The sequence below is a fragment of the Panicum hallii genome, chromosome 1, assembly GCF_002211085.1.
Source record: "Panicum hallii strain FIL2 chromosome 1, PHallii_v3.1, whole genome shotgun sequence".
In the NCBI taxonomy this organism is placed as follows: Eukaryota; Viridiplantae; Streptophyta; class Magnoliopsida; order Poales; family Poaceae; genus Panicum; species Panicum hallii.
The window spans coordinates 8,417,426-8,429,894 of NC_038042.1; the positions used below are offsets into that span (position 1 = coordinate 8,417,426).

General features: G+C 42.0%; 1 long non-coding RNA gene across 4 annotated transcripts; it reads right to left on the reverse strand.

The window, feature by feature from the left end:
• Positions 1 to 1,296: 1,296 nt before the first annotated feature.
• Positions 1,297 to 5,079, reverse strand: LOC112880441. 4 transcript variants are annotated; one of them, XR_003226326.1, is made up of 5 exons: positions 4,655 to 5,079; positions 4,397 to 4,545; positions 4,210 to 4,302; positions 3,250 to 4,106; positions 1,297 to 3,171 (listed from the first exon to the last, which is right to left on the reverse strand). It is a non-coding gene; the product is annotated as an uncharacterized LOC112880441 (long non-coding RNA). The 4 variants fall into 4 exon arrangements; XR_003226328.1 differs by having other exon boundaries at positions 4,397 to 4,555; XR_003226327.1 differs by having other exon boundaries at positions 4,651 to 5,079.
• Between the last annotated feature and the right edge of the window lie 7,390 nt (positions 5,080 to 12,469).

A 12,469-nucleotide genomic window follows, 5' to 3' on the forward strand; every position in this document is an offset into this window, starting at 1 on the left:
CTTGGTCTTTCAATTGTCACCAGTGCACATCCCTGTAAAAAGTGTTCAGTTCACTGATAACCCAGTAGCTAAAGAAGCACATTCAGACAGATTGTACATAACTAGCAGAATCTGAGCATCTGACTAACCACAGTATTGCAAATGTTTGCAAAGTTTCACCATCAGCATCAGTGCACATATAAATAAAACACCATAGTTGACACACTGCAAGCCCACGTACCACAGTCCACAGCAAGTATATAATGCAGCTAGCAGCTTCTGCTATCTTGCAACCATTTCCTCCCTCTGGTCATGCTTCAGCTTCCGAATAGTAGACCGGGGAACATTCTGTCACTTCGTAACATCATGATTAGAGAAGCAGTGCTGTCATCCATAATGCAAATGCCACTACAGGGCAGATAGCATGCAGTTTCTTTTCCGTAGTAACCTGAAAGCATGATGTTATATGTGCAAGTAACCCTCTGAAATTGCCTGAATACACGTGCCAGTAACACTCACATATAGCTTATCACTAGACACAAGATCGATGTTATATGTTTGTTTGCAAAAACTACATTTCAGTTTTCCAACTTTCCAGTTCTTTTCAGGTTAAGCATCCTTTGTGAACAAATCTTCTTTCCTTACCATCCACAAAAAGTCTAAACTTTGGCCTCTGCAATGCCATGGGGCCCGGACACTGCCTTTCCACATTTAGTTTTTTATACATTATTAACTACCTGAAAAGTTTTTGTGCATTGACTAACTAAACATTTGCCAGCAATGCTTTAATGCACTCACAGAAAGTTAAGTTCACAATTTACAAAAAAATTGGGCCTAATCGTGAGCACCAGCTACTCCAGTACAAAGGATAAAGCTATAAGATGTTTTTAGAAAAAAGACAATAGGAGAACATGACTATTTGTTCCCACAAGTACTTGCATCTTATCGCAGATCTCTCAAGTATAACAAAGGCTAATCGTTTATCACAACTGATAGCTTGCTTCACTGTCATTTCTCGTTGATTGTCCATGTAAAAAAGGCATAGGAAATATTACACGTCGGTGATTTTACCAAAATCTGGTCCTGCCTACTTCCCTGTTATTCTTAACTCTCAAATTCCCTTGATCTTTGCTAGTGAACATTATCAGTATGGGCATACAAGGCAGCCTACCTCCAAGCTTAGTAGAGTACCGTGTTCTGCTAAAGTTTGTGCCACGGTATACTTGTTCTGGAAAGTTTTTTATTATTGGCATAGGTATGCAGGAGAAGAAAAACAAAACAAAATACTGGGGAAAAAACAGAAGTTATGAACATAAGTTTTACTGTCATTGTCATGGCAAAGTGGTTTACATACAATACATTGTCATAGGTGAGCAGACAAAATACTGGGTTCAAGCTTACTAAACAGAAGTAAGTATCTAAATAGCCTAGTCACTCAAAGGGAGGTAAGGCGTTAAGCTATAGGCATCAACATCATCAAGGTTCAAGAAGCATCAACCTGCGCTAGAGCCCACGAAAGAAATGCGGTTGTTTCACGAAACCATGATTTGGATTGTGGAAGAATGAATGTCTGCAAAGGCTTTCTTTGATCCAATGTCTGGTGACCATTAGAAACACACGATCCCACTGGAATTTCTGCAGCAATTTGCCGTTGCTGCCCAGTGAAACAGATGCGAGTCGGTGTCACAGTAGATATAAACGATGCAAATCCTTGTTCCACGAAGCAACCATACAATCATTCATAAATTCATCACCGATTCGATTATGCAGTACCGTCTTCACAATTTTCATTGCCGAAAAGCACCTCTCCACCGATGCAGTAGCGATAGGAAGAACAAGTACGAGCTTCAGTAGACGATATAAAAGAAAAGGAAAGATGTTTATTTGTCTGCACCATCATCCTACCAAGCTCAGAAATACTATTCAAATTGGCAAATCTTTCACCAGCTCTCATGTTATCGATGTAAATAGGAAGCTCACGAGGAAGATCTTTTAGTTGTGTTGAATCAAAATCTTCTGGGTATGACTGAGCCAACTCCATCAAACTTTCAAATTTGTAAGCATCAAAAGAGTTCTTGGGATTAAAAGAAGCGATCTGGGTAAGAAGTTTAGAGTTCACCTCATCAAAACGATCATTGAACTCTGCAAGTTGCAAGTCAATAACTAGGTTCAGACAGTCATATCTATAGTGCTGATAATTTGTGCGGTTAGTATTTTTCCTTGGCTTATGTCGATCTATATAGTCCTCGTCCATATCCAACTTAGGTATTCCATGTTCTTCACAAAAAGAGTATACGTTCTACAATAAAGATTCCCAACCATCATCTCTAATTTGTTGAAATTTCTACTTGGTTAACTTCACTTCTACCATAGCCTCTAAGATATCTTCATCTTTCCTTTGCAATGACAATGATAAAGGATTTGCATGTCCTAAAATAAGCAACATCAAATGCAAGTGGAAGACAAAGTCAAAATCCTTAAGATAGTCTATGAGACCATGAGCTTGACGTCTCTTCGCATCATTTGGGCCTTCTTTTTCAACATACTGGAGCACATCAATAACTTCAGGGAACAAATTGCTCAGACTCTTAAGGGTTTTATAATGAGAACCCCATCGTGTGTCTCCGGCTCTTTGAAGGGACTGTTCTTGATTTAATCCAGTTCCACTGCTCATTTTTCCACTACCTACAGCTTTTCTAATTCTCTCCTGCTGCTTTTCTCGAATCATATCCTTACGTTTGCAAGAAGCTCCCACCACAGAAAGTAATAGGGATATCATGTCAAAGAAATCACTGGCATCATCATTCTTTTTAGCTACTGCAACAAGGACTAATTGCAGCTGATGAGCAAAGCAATCGATGTAGTACGCTGAGCTATTCTCTCTCAAGATTAAAGCTCTTAACCATTGAACTCACCTCTCATGTTGCTAGCTCCATCATAACCTTGTCCTCTCACTTGTTTTAAGCTCAATCCATACTTAGCAAACAGATTATCAATGTTTGATTTCAGACATGAAGCTGACGTCTCTTTCACATGAACAATGCCAATCAGTCTCTCCTTTATGACCCCAAGCTTGTCAACATACCGCACAACCACTGCCATCTGTTCCTTGCCTGAAACATCAGCTGATTCATCTACTAATAGACAAAACACATCCCCGCCAATTTCTTCAATGATAGAATTCACTATGATCTGCAAAAAGAGACCAATATTGTGAGTTCATCTTTAACATCATTTGTAAAACAAAGTAGCAAACCCAACTTATCTTACCTCAGCAAAACAATTAGCAATATCCTTTTGAATTTCTGGAGCCACCATCTTACAGTTACTAGGAGCACTTTGAACAGCCTTATTGACCTTGTCATTTTCTTCTGCCAAAAGTTGTAGCAACTCTCGAAAATTCCCCTTATTTGTAGACTCTTCTGATTCATCGTGGCCACGGGAAGCTAAACCTTGATGTAGCAAGTATCAAACAGCTTTGATAGATGTAGACAATCGAATGAGATAATTCTCTTTAGTGGCATTGCTTTGCTTGTTCAAATGAGCACCAATTGACTGGTCAGGCTTTAACAAATTATCACATCTTTTTACAGCAGTGTTATGAAAGCTATCGCATTTGCTGCCGACATGATCTCGAAGCCTATTGGTGTTGTTATATCCTTTCCAACCATCTATTGCAAATGCATCATTCCCACCTTGGCCCTCATTGGAATCTCTGAATAAGTAGCAATACAAACAAAAACACTTATCCACCTTCTCGCTATACTCTAGCCAATCATATGTAGTGAACCATTCATGTTGACATCGACGTGGAACACCTGCTATGATAGTTTGTGGAAATCTGAAACCAGGTGGCGGTTTACAAGGACCTCTAGTCAAATACTTTCGCCTTACATCATCTTGTAACTTTTGTCCAATGTAATCTGATATTCTCCTTCTATCTGCAGGATCATAAGGAAGCTCGTCCCAATTTACCTCCATTCCTGAGATTCGAGAAGTACGATGTGCAGTAGGATTGATGTTTGATGCATTGCCATCTGTTCTAGGAACCACTGCATCACGATCCTCTCCATCACCAGCTGGAGATGCTTTTCTTTTCAAGAATCGTTCCAGCGCGCATTGGTTACCTATTAATTAGTGAGGATAATTAACACAAGAGGAGAGAGCGTGCAGAAAATCTGATTGTACAACAACCACTATAATGAGTTATCAAAATAATTAATCCCTTACCTGGCATTTTGCTTTTGCTACAAAAATGAATAGATTGAAGAAGCTAACAAGGCTCTTGCTGTCCACTTGTATCTGACGTCAAAATACTAGTAGCTAACAGATTGAAACAATAAACATTCAGACTTCAGAAATTGAACTGAGATTGCACTGGAGATTTGGAGAATTGAGGTGTTGGGGTAATCAGTACCTGATCTCAGAGGCTCAGAGCCTCAGAGCCTACGGCCGAGGCTGCAGGAGGCAGGAGCGGAGGAGTTGCCGGTTACCACGGTGCGGCGTCGTCGCCGTGCGGGCGAGAACCGAGAAGACACCGATAGGAAATTGGAAAACGAAGCGTCTCTGCGTTGGACTTCAAAGCAATAAACAAGAGGCCTGTGTGGTTGTGCCCTACTGCCCTGTGATGGGCCGTTGGCCCATTGCATATTGAGTTTATGGGTTACGTACTTACAACAGGGCAAGACGTCTGGCTGTTGGTGTTGGGCTGCCGATGTCATCAATTTTTTTTACCGATGTCACAGCAGGTTTGAATGTAGCTCCGCCACTCGTAGTGTGTGGTCCACTGGCGCGTGGCCGGGTTGCAGATGTAGAAGGTACCATTAGAGAGGGACCGCGGCGGTTGTAGTCGCTGAAGCGGAGCACAGGCCGGCGCTCGGCGGGGCGTCGCCGGAAGTCGAAGGCGTCGAGGGCGGCGTCGACGTTTCTTCGGCAGGCGTCGATCTCGCCGCCGAAGGAGAGGAGCGGGAGCGACGGCTGGTGCTGGTGGTGGGCGAGAAGGAAATCGTCACCGGAGGTGAGGTCGCGCCAGGAGCGGCAGACCGCGCGGCAGCGGAGGAGCGCCTTCGCCGGTAGGCGGACGAGGATGTCCCACACGACGACCAGCATCGGGAGGAATGGGGTGGCTTTCACCGTGGCCTCCTCATCACTCCGTGGTTTGAGCGTGGTGGCTCGCCGGAGCTGGACTCCTTTCATCATAACGGTGCCTCGCCTGCAGACGGCGATGGAGGGTGGGTTAGTTTTGGGTGAGTTATCTGGCTCCGATGGCCGATCTAGTTAGCGTTATATTGAACTGAAGGACGGGATGGATTTTGATTTTGAAAACTACTAGGTAACCAGCACGCGCAAAATTTGGGGTGGGGGGGGGTGGGCGGGGGCGGGGATGGGTTTGGCGCGGCATCTCCTGTCTTCTCCAAAAAATGTGGCGTGGACGACTTCTCTTGAATGGATAAAAGGCCGACTTGATGTAACTAATTAAAGCAGCATGCGCGGTGGGGGTGCTGTTAGTTGCAAATCCACGCCCAACCGGTTTCTCAATGAAATGTTTGGTTTCAAGCAGACCTGATCATTTAGCGGGTCGGATCGGTTCGGATCGGGTCAAAAAACCCGGTTTTTTTCTTGTCGGCCCGATCCCGGCCCAATCTGACCATCAAGCTGGAATTTTTGGCCCGAGCCTGACCCGATACGTGGTTCGGTCGGGTTAAACCCGATTTTTATTTTTTGTGTACAAATTTCGAGTTGGGTCGGGTTTTGGGTAAAAAAATTCGGCTCGTACCCGGTCCGAGTTTTGCGTCGGGTCGAAAAATTTGGCCTGAGCCCGGCCACGTATCGATCGGGTCAGGTCGGGTTGGGTTTTTTTCGGCAGGTCGAGTCGGGTTTATCAGGTCGGGCGGCCCATGATCAGGTATAGTTTCAAGTTTTCTTGAGTGTCAAGTTATTTTAAGGATTTAGGTTGATAAATGAAACAGCTAGCTCTTGTATAATTTTGTAAGATACCTACAGTACATATCTACTCCCTCCGGATCCTTTTGTAAGTCTTTTGTAAGGCGTGTGAGCTTGTATTTCGTATAAAAGAACAATTTAATCCAGCGCTATTCTATCAAATCCCGTGCAGAGCCGTCATCAAGGTGGAAGGACGATAGAGCCAATAGCTAGGCCCGTGCAACTTGAATGACCGTCATTAAAATGCATCGTCACCATTACACCAACCCTTAGAGCAACTCCAAGAGCCTAGATATAATCCTAGCTATATTTAAAGTTTTAGGAGGACTCAAAAAATATAAAAGAACTTCCTAAAGGGCGGTAAACCAGCAGACTCTTCAAAACTTGACTCCATATTCAAATAAGGTCAACGTAGGATTTTTTTCGTGGTGATCATTTTTTTCGTCGCTCCGTCCAACGCCGAGGCGCCGTCACCTGGATGCTGCCACGAGCTTGACCTGGTGACTGCAGCCTGGATGCCGCCGCAACGTCACACCTGGAGGGTCGACGCCTGGGCGCAGCGCACGTGCGGATTCTGGCGTGACGGTAACCATGACCTAGAAGTATGGAGTTAGAAGATGAATTCAATCAGATTGTAATGAAGGAATTGATTGATCCCTCCTCTTCAGATGATGAGAATGATCTATTTTTTGATGCCGCGCACATGATCATTGAGGATTCGGTTAATCATCCGAGTCAAATTGGTTATGTCAAGGGACATGATGTAGTGGATCGTGAAAGACTGTTCTGGCATGATCTTCTTTACAAAGACTATTTCTCAGATAATCCCACATTCCGAGTAAAGACTTTTAAACACAGGTTCGCAAGTTTGCAATTATTTTTATCTAATTTTTATGTGACATCTATTATAGTATTGCTAATCTTTTAATTGCATCGTGGTATAGGTTCGGATGAGGCGACCTGTATTTCTTTGCATAATGAACGCTGTTGATGAATATGACGACTATTTTGTGCAAAAGAGGAATGCAGCTGGTGTGCTAGGACTATCTTGTCTGCAGAAGATCGTTGCAGCTTTTCGTACGTTACCTTATGGAGCACCAGTGATGCTTCGGATGAGTATATTCGTATTGGTGAGAGTACCGCTCTAGAAGCTTTAAGAAAGTTTGTAGTAGCTGTTGTTGAGGTGTTTGGGACTGGAGTACATGAGATTGTCTAATGAAGCTAGGTTACTTGCAATTGGAGCGAGCAGAGGATTTCCTAGTATGCTTGGGTTCATAGATTGTATGCAGTGGAGCTGGAAAAATTATCTTGCTGCATGGCATAGGATGTACAGGGACATAAAAAAGAGCCTACAGTTATAATGGAAGCAGTTCCATCTAAAGATCTATGGATATGGCATGCATTCTTTGGCATGCCTGGTTCATATAATGACATAAATGTGCTTCAAAGGTCTCCTACATTTGCAAGCCTTGCTGAGGCGGAAGGTCCACAAGTTAAGTACAACATCAATGGACATGATTATTCAATGGGTTATTATCTAGCAGATGGCATATATCTGTCATGGGCAATTTTTGTTAAGACTATTCCAGAGCCACAAGGTAATAAGGAAAAAATATTTTGCCAAGGCACACGAAGCATGTCGAAAGGATGTTGAAAGGGCATTTGGGGTTCTACAATCTCGCTTTGCTATTGTTCCTGGGCCGGCTCGTATGTGGGATGAAGACACGCTCCATGATATTATAATGGCTTGCATCATAATGAATAACATGATTATTGAAAATGAGTGAGATTAGTATGGGGGACAATATGATTATAACTTGGATAATATGGGATAATATGTCTGCAACTACAAAGACATGGGAGAAAGGGTGACAGCTTCCCATAATGCTGCACCTGAACTGGATGCTTTCATTCAGAATTAAAAAACATCAAGAACAAGGAAACCCATACTCAGCTTAAGGCAGATCTGATCAAGCACTTGTGGCAAAACCATTCAGATTTTATACAATATGATTGATTAATGTCTCTTCGGTATTTTTTATGTACTCCATTTAATAATTATTCGAGAATATTATACTGATATTTATGCAATATTTATTTTGGTGTGCACATACAATACCTTGAGAAGTATTTATTGAAAGAAATAACAGAACAGTACCCTGAAATATGCATGTACAGGCCAGTGCATGCATCGAGATGGTAATAAAATATTGAAAAAAGCAACTCTAGTTTCATGAAGAAACAACACTGAACAGTGTACATGCTTATCCTTCAGGATTTTCCAGCAATGCAAGTAGGCAAACTTCCTCTACTTCTTGTCTTCGGCCTTGAACAATGTACATGCATTTGTGATCTGCACATTTGAAACCAAAATAAACATGAAAATGAAGAACTGACAAACAATTTTGTTTGAAGTAAATGAAGTAATTACCTTATCATCAACTAACCAACCACTGTGGTTCCTAGCCTCAATTCTGAACAGACATCCACAAAACACATTGACATCATATTGTATACCGAACCAACGGTTTATTAAAGAACCTTATGTACGATTTGACTCATACTTCTTGTTTCCATGAAAATATTCATGTATTCTTCTCCAATATGTGCCGTGTGATTGATCAACTTCTAGAATAGGATCCATACCCACATTTAGCCAAGCTAACACAAGAAATATGTCCTCCTCATCTCTGAAATTTTTGCTTCTTCCCTGAGAACTCGTTGCTGCTGCAGGAGCATGATGGATGGTTGGATCACTAGGAGGTGCATGATCTTGAGAATTTTCGTCATCATTCACTAGAAGGTCAGTGTAATACCCTGAATCCATAGCACCTGTCACCAAAAAGTTCAACAATTCAGCAAGTACTCTAAAGGAAAAAACCATATACTCAGCATTCAACAATTCATCAATTCAGCAAATATTGTAAAAAGCAAAATCATGTAGTGAACATTCAACAATTCATAAATTCAGCAAGTATTCTAAAGGGCAAAATCATGTACTCAGGCATTCAACAATTCATCAATTCAGCAAATATTGTAAAGGGCAAAATCATGTACTGAATATTCAACAATTCATCAATTCAGCAAGTATTTTAAAGGCCAAAATCATGTACTCAAGCATTCAACAATTCATCAATTCAGCAAATATTGTAAAGGGCAAAATCATGTAATCAGGCAATCAACAATTCATTTGAAAAAAAGTTCAGATACTCACGCAATAAACAATTCAATTGTGCAAGTCCCTCACCATTGCAGCCATCATCCACGTTGAATTGCTCAGCACTGAGCAGATCATCAGGCAGCCGCCCATCGAAGGTTGTTGGAGTAATCACCAAACGGCGCATCGATCCGACACCGAATTGAGCCAACTCTCCCTCATGGCGATGTGACTCCGGATCCCCCATACCTAGCGCAAACTAAGAAAAGGGGAGAATGGGAAGAGTCCCAGCGGATCCAGTCCACAAGCCGGATTCCCCAGCCACCATTGGGATGAGCGGTGCCAGCGCGAGGGCGGTAGGGTGCGGGAGCAGCACCGGCGCGAGAGGGCGGGAGTTGGCAATGATGCGACTGCAGCAGGGCGCGGTGGCCTGTACATGGCGAGACAATCGGCGCTGGTGCAAGGGAGTGGGAGAGGCGCAAGGGGGCGGCGCCGGCGCAAGGGCTATCGGGAGTGGCAGGGGCAGGGGAAGCAGGGCGCGACGGCTCGCGAGCAAGAGGGAATGCGAGGGCGCGAGGGCACGATGGCGCGTGGGACCGGAAAATGGCGCGGCAATAGGAGCGTGCGCGGGGGAGGAGGGGGATGGCGAGCGGAGGGTGCTCAGCAAAAAAAAGGCTAGCGGAGGGGAGAAGATGCCAAGCCCGATACATAGGAGAGGAAGAAAGAGAGGCTGTTGGATGGGTTTTTTTTTTGAAGTGTTTCCAAATTTACCTAGCCAAATGGATTTACCTAGGCTCTTGGAGTTGCTCTTAGGCCAGTCTCAGTGGGGAGTGTCATCACACAGTTACCAAAACTGAAAACTTGGTAACTGTGCCGGAGGAGTATCATGGTGATGACACTCCTTTCTCATTCCATGAAATTCTCCCTTCTCTCTCCTCATAAATGACTATCATGTTAGCAAATTTGCTGATGTGGTATAATATTTAATGCTAATAACACTCATAGATATTCCTATTGAGATTGGTCTTACATATTAGTCAATTTAAAAAATAAAATACGCCTTACAAAAGGGTTCGGATGGAATATCTTTTTTGCACGTTGTTTGCGACCAGATGTGCTAGAATTTTATAGCCAGTTGTAGTTATCTTTTTATCTAATTAATGTGCCAGAATTATGTAGCCACTTGTAGTTATCTTTTTATCTAAATTAGTAAGTACTATCAAACTAGTCACCGCTACGCGAGATTGACAAAGAGCCCCAACATTATCCGCCTAAAAATTATTGCTTGCACGTAGATGACATAGATACACCTTTACTCGTCATGACGTACGGCAGAAGATTAGGGTAGTGTTTGGTTAGAGGGTTCTAAACCATTCCATTCCAATTTTTGTAGCGTTGGGTTGGAGAGTGAGGATGGATTCATCCCCCCAAAGAAGAATATTCCTTAAAGATTCAGGATGACTTGGTTCCAGGAAAACAACCGGACAAGTTCATCCTGGTGGAATGTGTCTATCTTCCGTCACGCGCCCCTCCCTCTCTCGTTCGTGCTTCTCGCTCTCACGCTCGGCAAAAGCGGTAGCAAGCGCCAAGCCGGCGAGCTGCGCCAAGCCGGACTACAAGTGCATGCAGCGGAATCAACAGGCTAGCCGACAATGAATGTGGCCAATTCGGCGTGCGGAGCCGCGGCATAGGCAGCCAACCCAGCAGGGCCGCGGCTCATGCGATTAAATTAGTGAGCACGGCGGCCGGGGCAAGCTGTTGCACGCGGGCAGCGGGGCGGCCTAGCGGTGGTGGCACTTGCGGAGCGATCGGGCGGGCATTGCGAGCGGAGCAAGCGGAGTGGTGGCGGCGTGGGCAAGGCAGCTGGAGCGGTGTGGTGGCTGTGGCGTGGGCGAGACGGCCGGGACGTCGCGGCTGCACCACGGGATGAGGAAGAAGGGATGTGGTCTGCTCTATTTCAGCAACAAATGAGACCCGCATGTAACGGTGTTTGATGGAATCCAAACCATTGTATCTCCATCACTGAAATAAAACATAAAAATATCCAAACCATTGTATCTCCATCACTAAAATCAAATACAAAAGTAGAACCGTTCCATCCCTCTAACTAAATGCAGATATGGAATAATTCCAATCTAAAGTGAGAGATGGATTCATTCCATCCTACTCCGCTCTCCAACCAAATGCTATCTAGATGGATAAGTAGTAGATGGAGTTAATACCGAGAAAGTAGTCGTAAGATCCAAACTAGCAATGATGGCATTGAAATGGAAAGACTACTGTCATTATATCTCTCATTGTTCTTCTCACTTAGATTCCTGATGATATAATGAAAATTTTAAATATTTGCTAGGGATAATTCAAATTTCTACTTGCAACCTTGTTACAAAATAATAATAATAATAATAATAATAATAATAATAATATCTAAAACTTCTGCAAAAATTATGTAAATTGTCATAGAATCATTTTATGGATGTATAAACTTTACATAAAAGTTTTATAAGATTTTATGAAAATTGAAGCATACTTTGTTCATAAAATGGAGAGATCTCTCATATTGTTTCATACGACTTATGTCAAACTTTGAAGTTTACACACCTTAAAGTCTTTTGTTACTCATATGCACTTGAAATTTGGATACAGATCTACCTTTACCCTCTTATTAGCTTTAGTGGATTTACATTGGCAGTTGTTGTGCAAAAAGTTGCTTTTCTATTCCACAAATAAGAAAATCAGGTACCATTGTGAAGTAACTTGCAAAGTAAATTACTTAAATACACCAAAACATTTTTTTCCATATAACAGACATTATAAGAGTTCCATAAATTTCTGAACAAATTTGGTATTTTCTATGATTTAAATAAATTTCTACGTGCTTATCGAAAGTAATTCCTTGTTGAACTATGTGTAGGTTCAATAAAATTAAAAAAATTACACAAAATTTATATTTAATCTCATATGTTCTATTTTAGCTCATATACAAAAAATATATGAAAAGTTAAATTGTCTGCTAGGGAAAATTCAAACTTTTACCTTCAAATTACCACATAATAATTACAATAATATCTAAATTTTGTCATAAATTCTAAGAATTGACATGATAATATATTTTTATTCTATAAGCTTGCCATAAAAACTTTAAATAATTTTAATAAAGTGAGACCATACATTGTTTATAAATTGATACATCTCTCACTTAGTTACATATAACTCATATCAAACTTTAGAATTTAAATACCTCATGATATTTTCAGACTCGTATGCACTTCAAATTTGGACACAACCTTATGTTAAACATAATGCTATAAAATATTAACTCACATTAGCAATTGTTACATGTTTTTCTATTCTCTATTTAGATTGAAGAAAATATGCCACATGAAAAAG